Source organism: Thermobia domestica, chromosome 9, assembly GCF_964235325.1.
Source record: "Thermobia domestica chromosome 9, izTheDome1.hap1.1, whole genome shotgun sequence".
Lineage (NCBI taxonomy): Eukaryota > Metazoa > Arthropoda > Insecta > Zygentoma > Lepismatidae > Thermobia > Thermobia domestica.
In genome coordinates this window covers 160,179,339-160,191,897 of record NC_137462.1, presented here as the reverse complement: position 1 = coordinate 160,191,897, position 12,559 = coordinate 160,179,339, and positions in this window count along the sequence as shown.

The window sequence follows — 12,559 nt, the reverse complement described above, 5'->3', positions numbered from 1 at the left end:
CTAGTTATGTGTGTTTTAGACATTATGGAGCAAGTAATACACAAAGTTAAAAAGACAACAAGAACAATACAAAACTAAAAAATTGAATTTCTGAAGGATAAAAAATTATGTCTGAACATAAAGAGGTACAACACGATAAACTAGTATTTTGTGTGACCTCCATAGGCTTTTTTCAATGCAGCCAATCGTCGAGGCATACTGGTAACAAGTCTATGGCAGAATGCAACGTCGATTTCATAGAAGCACAACCGGATTATCTGTTCTATGAGTTCCCTCCTACTCGAGAACGTCTTGTTATTCAATCTTCTGCTCATGATGGCCCACAAGTTTTCAATTGGATTCATTTCAGGCGAGTTTGGAGGCCACCAGAGTCATGGAATATTCATATCCGTGAACCACGTATTAACGATTTTCGCTCGATGACACGAAGCATTATCGTCCTGGAAAACGAAGTAGTCCATATTTTCCCCTGAAAAGTAGTCTCTAGCTGATGTAAGAACTTTACGCTCCAGAATTTGCGTACATTAACTGAACCTTCACATATTTCCATCCTTCCGACGCCCTTAGCGGTAAAGCAAGCCCATACCATGACTCCGTGACTGAATTTCTGCGTCTCTGAAACACAATCCTTTTCAAGTTCCTCACCCTTTCGAATCCACAACTTCACACCACCATCGTTTCCCACTATTTTAAATTTCTTTTCATCGGAGAAAACTACGTGCTTCCAGTCCTCTTCAGTCCAACTTTCATATCGGTTCACAAACTCACGTCTCGCTGCCCTGTGTGTTTTTGTCAGCCTTGGCTTCTTACGCGTTTTTTTCTTGGTAATACCCTCTTCGCGCAGTCGAGACAACACAGTTGTATGACTAACTGCAATTCCAATGTCTTGTTGAATTACAGAAGCGAGTTGGCGGGAACTCATTCCTCGATTCTGCAGTGCTGTTGATTTTATTTTGCGATCTGTTCTGGGTGATGTTTTCTTTTTTCTACCACAGTGTTGGCGAAGTGAAAACTTGTTATGGTCCTTTTGCTTGTGAATTACTTTTCCTGCTGTTGAGTGGTGGATTTTGAGTATTTCACCGATCTCCCTAAGGGATTTACCTTCACTGTGCAAAGCAAGAATTATGCCTTGTTTACGTGGAGATAAGTCGCATTTCTTACCCATTTTACTTGTTTACAGTCAACATACAGCAATAATACCACACAAAAACAACAATACGCAACAATAAAACTGTCACTTGACACTGTCCAAATAATAAGAAAATATAGAAGTCACGAAAGGATGTTTAAAACGGTCTACACATCACAACTGCAATACGCAATTCTCAATACAGTAACTTGCGGCGCTCTCTAAGTACCATCTAGTGGGAATATTACTGATGCATAACAATTCACAAGCGTTATTGTTCACACCACAAGTGTTACAAATAATGCAAAAGAGATCTCCTACTGTTCCTTTCCTTTTATTTCTTTTCTAGTGGGCCGCAATCATGGTTTTCTGTGTAAGTTACTGTGAAAATTGAGGTGTCGCTATTTTTTCTTTACAGAGTGTAATTGGATTACTGAGTCTCTCCTCTCTGCATTTTTTATACCTATTTCTTCTATTCTCTTCCAGATTTAACAAACCATTTGTAATTTCAGTTAGCAATAATTCCATTACTAATTTTCCGCAATCCTACTGATGCATGTTCCATGTTAAATAGATTGTCTTGTTCTTTCAAGTAAGCTATCAACTTTGAACATCCCCTTCGTCTCTAGAAGCATGGTGTGGCAACCCTAATCATGTAAAGAATCTATATCTCCAGTAGCATCACAATCCAGTCCACATGCTTGGCAAAGAACTTCTTTCATCGCAGTCTTCTCATGATGTAAAGTTACCAATTCATGACAGCTTCAATTCTAGCAGACATGCCGATAATGCCTCCTTGGACTTTCGATGATCGAATAAGGGTCTGCTCAAGAGCATGGTCTGAAGCAGATCTGATGAATTTACTATCTGTGCATTTAACGGAGAAGTTCCCAGCTTGAAACTCCTTAAGCACATCATTTGGAAGACGAATCATATCTCCCAAGTATACTGTCATTCAGCGTGCATAATTACGATAATTCAAAATGAAGAAATATGGAATCATCCTCTTGATTGTTACTAGATGGAGACTCCAGTTCCCTCTTTATCGGTCCGAATGATCGGCCCGATCTAGCAGGAGTTCCATCACCCCACAGTACTGGCACTAGACCCGAAATGTGTCATTCAATATAGAACACTCACTGAGGAATAAGTCTATGCTGTAAATTTTTAACCTTTTCTAATGTTTCGAATTGTTTCTGGAGCAACAAAGACGAATCTATCTTCTCCACAAGTTCTCGAAATTCTAAAACAACCATCATTGTTTCTTCCATAATGTCTGTCTCACTAATCTTAGGTCCGATTTCACATTAAAACGATTTTGCTTTAAATTTTAATACTGCAAAGAGCAGAAAAGGTCTGCTCAAATTAGTAAGTGGTAGGGAAAGGCATCAAATATTGCAATGCCTTTTTAGACAACTCTTCACACTCACAGCGCACACGTAAACCAATTTGAGTGAATAGTTACTCGCAGTGGCGGATCGAGGAACATTTTGGGAGGGATTTCTCATCAGTTTTTTTTTTTTTTTTTTTTGAAATCTTAGAATTGGGGGAAAGCTTGACGTTTAAAGCATAGGAATGACTAATGTTTACTTCTTTATATGTTTTTTTTTTAATCTGGAATTGGTGGGAGTGGTGGGAGTTTTCCGCCACTTGAAAATGAAAACCATGAAATTCCGAAGCATCGTGCAGTTGAATGACAACTGCTTTTGAAAAAGTACCCTAACAAAGAAGGCATATCCCTCACTTGAATAAGTCCTATATAACGGTTGACCGGCTTCAGGGCAGAAATTTAGTCAAGTTGGAAATCACTTAAATTTACAAACGTAGTTATAATTTCTAATTGCTTTCTTTTTAGTAACTGAAAAAAAAAACTTGCATAACAGCTGTGGGTCCTATTTTATTACAACACATTTTAATTTTTAGGCGTCGCGGACCCTACTTTGAGAACTACTGCCCTACTGTATTGATTGCCAGCTTATTGGTGACACAACCAGCAGGATTGGAACAAAAGAAACTGCATTTAAAATAGTAAAGAAGATGGGCGATGCAACTTTAAAGCCGCTCAAAGTTCTTGAGGGACTTGCTATTCCAAGCTCCGCAGTTGTACAACAACTTGAATGCTTTAGTTCGCAATTTGGAAAAAGAAAGGGACCAATAATGACGACTCTCAGTTTCAAGAATTCATGAAAAAACATCAGTGATGGTTTCACAGTCTACGCTACCATCTACCTCACACTATTTTCGGTATCACATTTTGCGTGCCGTATACCAGACATACTTGTGGCGAAACGCATTAACACCGATTATTCCCACTCAGGATCCAACCATCTATGGATTCTGTAAAAGTTATGTGCATGGGTATCAACTTATACTGATCTTGTGTAGCCTCGCAAATGCCGCAAGTGCACCACTCACAATTGTGGATGAAAAAAAAAACAAAAAAAAAACAGAGAGCACCTTGTTGTATATACATTTTGTGCTTGTAATGTAGGAGAATGTGGAAATGTTGACAACTGATAAATGTGGTATTTGGTCTGGAAATTCAGTAACAGTTCGTTAATTTGTCAAACCATAATAACCAAACTTGTTGATGACCTGGATCACGAGTGGTTGTGAGTCTTAAGTGAGAACTACTTTTTCTTCAAAAACTGAAATTACATTTAGAATATACTATATACAGTAAACACGTATATTTAACACATCTTTTTTGTTAAAGTTCCTTAAGTTTTCTTTGATCTGTGTTGCCAGTTGTAAGGTTGTTGTATAGGTATATTGATTTGTACTCTATTTTCCAATTTTAATGAACCATTTTTCAAAAATTTAATAATGTATTTTCAGTTTTCATGAAATATTCATCATCGTGGTTATGATATTATATTTTGGCCGCCATCTTGAATTTGCACTATCTTCGAACATGACATCGTCAATTTGTGACATCACTTATAGCATAGGAAATACAATCGAAGGAACAATGGCTCTGGTAAAGTAATGCACGATTAGGTAATTTTGTAAAAATACAACTTCCTTACAGTGGAAGTGAAAAAATTACCAATAGGAAGAATTTGAAATATTATTTTTATTCCCACATATTGCTCCGAATGAAGTGAAGGATGGTGAATTTGTCATCCATAAAGTGATATATTTTTCTAAATATTTGGATTTATGATGACTGCAAGGAGAGCAGAGCTAAGGGTCGCGAAATTCGCCGAAAGGGAAATTTCAGAGGGATTTTTTTGTTGAAATTCCCTCACAGCTCCTCTCTCTTACGTCACAGTCTAACATAAGTAGTACCACTTGAAAGCACGTTTAAAACTGAAGAAATCCATGTGCGAAACATAATTGTACAATAATTAATACAGCAGCAGTGTCTATTTAAATGAAAGTCTACAATTCTATCGAACTGCATGGTAGTCCTATTGGATTTTGGCCGCCATCTTGGTTTTGCACCATCTAGAAACATGACATCATCGCTTTCTCACATCACCATCATATGGGCAATAAGGTAGAAGAAACATTAACACTGGTTTTAGAGAGATTTATCTTCTCTTTCTCTCTCTCTCTCTCTTTCTCTCTCTCTCTTTCTCTCTCTCTCTGTGTGTGATAGATATATAGTAGACAGACTGTGAGGCTATCTGGTGCAGTATGACGAGGCCGACGGTACAACCATAGTGCAGTAGGAGCATAAGCCATATGGTATAGTTCAGCCGAAAGAGATGATTCCTCACATCAAAATAAGAAAGAAAAATGTTTACATGGGCATGTGGGGAAAAGTGCATAGTTTCGAAGATGAAGCGCCCAAAAGCACAAAGCATGGGAAAACACATCGCAACACACGTTATTTTGAATATGAGGAATTGTGGATAGGGTCCTATATGAGTCCATATCTACATATAGGAGATTACACATCCGCCATCCAAAAATACACATTTCAGCAATATGTAATGGTTGCAAAAGGGTTTCCCACAGATTATAAAGAATTCCCACGCTTGGACATAAAGGTAGGCCCAACCAAAGTAGTCTAAAAAACAAGCCTTGATAGCAGTGAACGCGGAATGTGTCGGTGAGAAGTCGGAAGTGTTATGGATCGCAAGCTTCAGGGTTTCTCATGTTCGGAATAACGTATGCTGTAAAGTTTTTTTTTTTTTTTTTTTTTTGACGATGGCAGCTCTGAAAATTATTAACTTTATCTGCATATGCCCAAATGAAACTTTTTTTTCTTATTTTGGTGTGAGGAATTACCTTTTATAGTTTGTCGATCTAGTTCATTACCACCCTGTATATGCAGAGAATGGATAAACAAATCAGTTATTACTATGGTTTTTCCCTCTTTACAGTTTTTAAGCTTTGTTTTCACTTCTGAAGAAGGTTAAACAAAAGAATTTCACGCTAAAATATTTTGCACGGCAATAAACGTATTTCTCTTAACGAAAAAACAAAAAGTGCAGCATGTATGGAACTGGCCGTGAACTTGCCCTGAAGCAATGAACGCATTGTTATTCATAACAGCGAAATAATCTTCACTTTGTTGCATTCAAGACTAGTTTTTTGTTCTTTAAAAGAACAAAAATCACATGACATTTGCAATGTTTTCACTAAAACAATCAATGCTTTGCACTAAACAATGGTTGGTAGCAGCCAAACAAAATGTGGGAAAACAATAGAGCTAAACATTTAGCTGTCCAATTTTGACAGGCCTGGTAAAAAGCAGATGCTGTGTGTTGATGAAATTTGCTGCGAAACAAATCCTTAATATAAAAAAGTAAATGTAGACAGTTTGAAGAGTAACTGGTTTTATTTTCGCTTGAGATATCGTTTTAAGATGGACATACAAAGCATTAACAACAACAAAAAAGGGAAACTTTCATCTGGCCATAGTGAACAAAATCTCGTGATGAAAGAAAAAAAAATCAAATGAACTCGATTTAAGCTAGTGATACAGCGCATTGTTGAAGCGAGAGATCCTCTCTTTTTTCTTTCTCTAGTTTCAGTCCTGGATTATACGCGTAAAAAGCTCTAATGTCAAGCAAATTACCCATTTTGTTTTAACAAAAATCCGAGACTTGAAATTCTCATCAAAATATTTTATTTACAAATGCGGGGTGGAAGGTGTGAATTCTCTCTTATTATTGATCCATTTCAACTTCATCAGTTACGCTATACTCCACTAAAATCGAATTTTATTTTACGAAAGCTATTGTAGAACATTAAAAAAATCATAGTGTGTGTGTATGTTGGGGGTGGGGGGTGGAGAGGTAGGTGACTGCTAATTTCTGACTGACTTCAAACATTGGGAATTGAGTGAGAGCCTCAATATATATACGTATTATATTGTATGAAAATGGAATTACGTAGGAAAGCGTGGATATATATTTTTTTTTTTTTACATCACAAGGGTGTAGGAGGGCGCAGGCCCTTACATTAGCGGCGGGGGAATTAGTATTACTATTCCTAAAAGTATGCAACCAACTTATAGTCATTCCGTTACATTTCTTCATTGTTTTATTATCCCCCCCCCGAGGATGTTAATATGGTATTAGGGGCGGACTCAAAAGGCCTATTTGACAATTTTAGTTGAAGTTGAGAGAGAAAGCAAGTTAAGAATACGTATTCATTTTTAATACCAGTTATAAAGTTCTCATTCCAACAATTCCAGTCATCCATTTGTATTTTTCATCATCTGGTTTACTAGTAAGGAAATAATCGTAAAAGCATGGGCGGCGATTAGGGGGGGCAAAGGGGGGAAGTTGCCCCCCCAGTTTTCTGAAATGGCCTATTAATGTTTATAGTATCAACCAGGGAAATTTGTATATTAACATTGATATACAAATATTTAGATCATGTCGCCCCCCACTTTTAACGCCCAATCGCCGCCACTGCGTAAAAGGTAAATACTGCATATGCAATAAAGGAAAGAATAATAATGAATGGAACAGAGACATGTCAGATATTTTCATATCACAACCCCAAGCAATCCTGTCAAATGGAATATAACGTATGAGCACTTTTAAATTTTTAAGTAACTGCTGAGAGTATCTTCTATATATATAAAAGAGAACGCACAAATCCTTTGTTCCCTCATCACGCTAATACGGCTGAACCAATTTCTTTCATTTTTGGGGGGTTATTAGGATTTGGACCCTAGATGGTTTTTATCATATCACTTTAATTTTTAATTACCAGTGTCTTGAGATAATTGACCATTCAAGTGTCCATAACGTACAAATCCTTTGTTAGTTCATCATAGGTATAAAAATAAACGTATTTATATGCAACCCGCATGACCGTGTCACTCGGCGGGTTAACATAAATGACAGGCGATATAATGTTAACATTTACTGCAATCTACTATGGTTTTTATCATATCACTTGAAAGCGAAAAAGTAAAAATTATCTAAGTAACAAAGTTTATTGCGTTCCGGGGTGACCGCAGCGAAGCGGGGCGGGTTAACATAAATGACAGGCGATATAATGTTAACATTTACTGCAATCTTCTATGGTTTTTATCATATCACTTGAAAGCGAAAAAGTAAAAATTATCTAAGTAACAACGTTTATTGCGTTCCGGGGTGACCGCAGCGAAGCGGGGTGAACGCTGCTAGTTGAATGATACAAATGGAACTCAAATTTATTTACCATATAAAGGAAAGCTGAATTTTAACAATATACACGACTCTTCTTAAAGTGAAACTTTCAGTACACACACACACACACGAACATACTCTTACAGAATTTGGAATACCGCAATAGCTAGTTACATTAATTAAGATGAATCCCAGTAAATCCGAAAGTAAAGTCCGAGTAGGACAATACGTGTCCACGAGCTTTCATGTGAAGGATGGCCTGAAACAAGGAGATGCGTTCTCGCCATTATTATTCGTCTTGGAATACGCTATAAGGCAAATCAAAGACAGAAACCAGGGCTTGGAGTTGAATGATGTTCATCAGTAGAGCAACCCACATTATGCTTTATTTTTTGCTTAATTATGCTTTATATTTTTCCAAGTTATGCTTTATTATGCTTTGTTGTTAATTTCAATCATTGTTCAACATAACTTGTGTACAATGTATAATATTTACTATATATTAAATATTCTAAATATCTTGATCTATTTATTAATATTTTATGCAACCAGTTTCTTTTATATTTAATGAACTTTCTACTTAATGCAATGTAAAAATATATGCTGTACTCTTCATTCCACCATTTCCTTCATTTCTTATCATTACCGTCTCCTTTAACCTAGCCGGCATAATCGTGAGACGTTAAACTCAAAGATTGCCAAACCAAACCAAAAAGTACTGAAAGTGCTCAATTTCAAGAGGTACACATAACAATACAGTGTGGAGTTCTTGTGTACTATTCATTGTTGGCGGAAAGTTTTCTTCTTCTTTTCCTTTTCTCTTTTCTCCTCATCAAAGTATTACACCGAAAAGTTTACAGAAACAAAAATAAGTTTTGCATTGTTGCATTGTTATGTTCTCAATTATATTGCATTGTAAACATTGATTTTAGAAATATCAATACAGTGTGTTAAACTTGCAGTTAAACAGAATTTTCCAAAAATTGTGCTATATATTTTAAATTATGCTTTATGCTTTATTTTCTAAAATTATGCTTTATTATGCTTTTAAAATTAGTATCTTCTGTACCCTTAGACAACCACAACCATGTTCAAGGTACCAACCATATATGTAAACAATGTCTTTTGGCGTGAGTTCAAACCCGGCCCGAGGAAAGTTTTCTTACATTTTTATAACACTTTTTAAACTAAAATAATATGAAAATAATACTCAACAAAATGATTTACTTACTTTTGTGGAGATAAGTAGTAGTAGTAGTAGTAGGAACGGGTCAGAAGCCCCGCAGGGCTCGTTTTGTTCCCCTTGTACTCAATGATATAAATTTTGTGACCAACTTAAAACAGCTGGCTAGGATAGCGCGTAAAACAGCTGGCTAGAGTAGCGCGCGAAAAAAACGTACTTCCGGGAGCATTACTCACCCGAGCGGGTCGTTATTCATCAGGTTATGGCGTATGCTGATGATGTAAATTTAATAGAGAATAATAGAAGGACAATTGAAAGAATGTTGAGGTCTTATTAAACGCTTGCAGGGACATGGGTTTAAAAGTAAATGCAAAGAAAACCAAATACATGGAAATTCGACGGGATTATAATACTGCAAATTACGAATGCGTAAAAATATCAAATAATACTTTCGACAAAGAGGATATTTTCAAGTATCTAGGATCAATATTAACAGACCAAAATCACATCCACGAAGGAATTAAATGGGGACTGAAAGCTGGGAATTCTTATTAGCATTATTCAGTTCAAAATGTTTTGTTGTCAGGAGTTCTGTTGAAGAATTTCAAGCTTAAAATATATAAAACGATAATCATGTCTGTTGAGTTGTATGGTTGCAAAACATGATTGCCTACTTAGAGGGACGGACCCAGGCTGAAAGTATTTGAGAATAAAATCTTGAGACGAATATTCGGACCCAGGAGGAACGGGGATGGGGAATGGCGGAAACTTCATAACAAGGAACTGTATAGTTTATACTGCTTCCCAGACATTGTTACTGACATCAAGTCTAGGAGGCTCAGGTGGACAGGTCACGTATCCAGAATGAAAGAAAGTAGGAACGTTTTCAAAGTTTTAACTGGAAATCCAAGGAAAACGACAATTATGAAGACCTAGGCGCAAATGGGAGGAGAATATTAAGATGGATCTCACAGAAATACTAGGAATACAAAATAGAAACTAAATTGAGTTGGTTAAGGATAGAAGTCAGTGGAGAAAGCGACATTGAACCTTCTGGTTCCATAGGTCATAGAGTTAGTTAGTTATACAGTCAGTATAAGTCGGTTTTATACTGAAACACGCAGAGACAGTAGATTCAACATTGCGAAACGGTAGGTTAGACAAGTGAACGTTGGCCCCACGTTATAATTGGCCGCTTTGTCAAACATTGGCCAACCAATTCAACTGTCAACGTAACTCCTACGAAACAAATAAAATTTGCGAGTGCGAATGCGAGGTCGGAACTGTTGGATAAATGAGGGCAAATGGTTGGTTGAACAACATAATTTAAATTACGTAGGGGCAACGTATTTTTCAACTTTACTTTGAAATTACCAGTGCCCAACCACAACGACCATTAGCCTATCAAATGTGTTGAATAATGGAAAATTCTGATGATCGAAATCCAAATGACTTACAAGTATGCGTATACATTTTCCATACGGATGTCCTAAGTTAGATTCCCGGTGGGAGAGCATTGTACGCATTACGCCAATTGAGTACAGTAAACTGTAGGTCCACAGAGCCTCGCTGCGGAAAATGACCGCTAACTTCACCAAACAACACAGTTCAATGAGCACGTGCAATCATATAGAACAGTGATTTCTAATGAAGTACGCAGAAGTCTTGCTGAAAAATAAATGTAAATTGGTGAGAATATGGTTATTATTATTACTTAGGTATTACTATTCAAAATTTGAGAATTTAATGCTGCATCTAAAATCGCAGAAGCGGTCAAGCAAAAAGCACGTATGAACAACGAGCGTTACACCAGCCATACACTGACGTATTTTTCAGTTGTAGCCATAAAATTTCATGCGCTAGTCTTGTTAACAGCTGTCAATACGTTAGTGTATGGGACCTGGCGTACGTTTACGTACCGAATTTTTATACGCTTGAAAAGTCTGGCTGCTTTTAACTTCGAGCGTAAATACGGCGCGTAAAAACGGCTCAGATAAAAGGGTTTTCGAGCAGCAGGTGGTCTCTTGCCCTTTCCACGGCCTTCTCCCTGGTCTGGTCTTATTGTTTTCAGAAGAGAAAGCCTGTTCTTGTGTTGTCCTCGCGAATCGTTGCTGAGGTTTGCTGGTAGACTCACCAGAAATCATCATTCCGATCTAGTTTCAGTCTTTCCATTCCAAATACGATTTCGGCTAAACTAATATTTCCTATTGCACGAAACGATACATTATTTCCTAATTAAAATTTATAATTAATTTTGAGTGCACAGAGAAAAGGGTATTTAAATCCAATACTTTCTAATTAGAATTCGCAAATGAGAGCTCCTCCGTGGCTATATGGTCAGCGTAAGCTTCTCCAGCGCAGGGCATCCTGTTCGATTCTCGGCAGAAGCTCACGCAGTTTGGATCTCACTTCTCATGGCGTGGGAGATCCAGGTTCGCTTCCCGGTGGGAGCTCATGTGGTTCGGATTCCACGTTAATCAGTAGGTCTCGTCTCATATAGCCTCGCTGCTGAAAGAGACGTTAAATTCAAAATCAACTCAACTTAATCGTTTTATTATGTTTATAAGTAGCATGTCCATCAGTGTCAGGAGAGTTTATATAATAATTGACACAACTTCTTACTTAATAGTGTTATTTTAGTGTCATTTTTACTACTAGAGCTTCGAAATTAATTGATATTTAATTGTTTTCAGTTTCGTATAACATACAAGTTTGTTTACATTTTTCTTTTTACTTTCTGCTTAATTCCTTATAACTACGCTTTCTAACAGTGAAATATCTCTTATTCAATGAATACAAGAACTATGAGTATTAAAAACATACAATTCGATGGATCTTTACACTGAGAAAAATGAAAATTTAAAATAAAACAAATCTGTATAATAATAATAATAATAATAATAATAATAATAATAATAATAATAATAATAATAATAATAATAATAATAATAATAATAATAATAATAATAATAATAATATATTTAAACGAACGAATGGATTTGGTTCAGTGTCTTTAATGAGTTAGCAGTTTAAACTTCATTTGAAAAAGAAATCTGAACTAAGATTGGGTAGCTCAGTTAATTTTAATAAGCAGTTGGATGTTTGTACCAACATGTAGTGAAATTTAAACAAACCAGTCGTTCAGAATAGTTTAACTTTGTTTGAAAATAACCTAATCTGAGCTGAATTGGAGAATAGAGTGTTGTGAATAGCTAATGTTTGGACCGAATTTGACTACGTTCGAAATTAAATAAATTAAAGTCTATATTATGGTAAAGCTTCGTGATAATATGCCAAATATCATAGCTACGCCAAATTCATGAAACAGCTATAATCATTTGTAACAATTCCACATTTTATTATTTGCAGTTTCTTATGTTCCCATATAACATACACATGCAACCTTTTTTTTTTTTTTTTTAAAGACAAGTTTAATATTTAGTATACTAAATAACTATAATAATTCTAATCAAGCGTTAAATTTCTTACTTTCCGTAATCAATTGTAGTTGCGCAAAAACAGAGATCTATTCACTTGCAATGGATAATAAAATGGTGACGGCAATTGGGTATGAACACTAAAAAGGGGGACAAAACACTACTAATAGTAAGAGGGCATGTAATTAGGTTATAGTGTAAAGCCAAAAAGGTGGGGGCAGCAGTTACC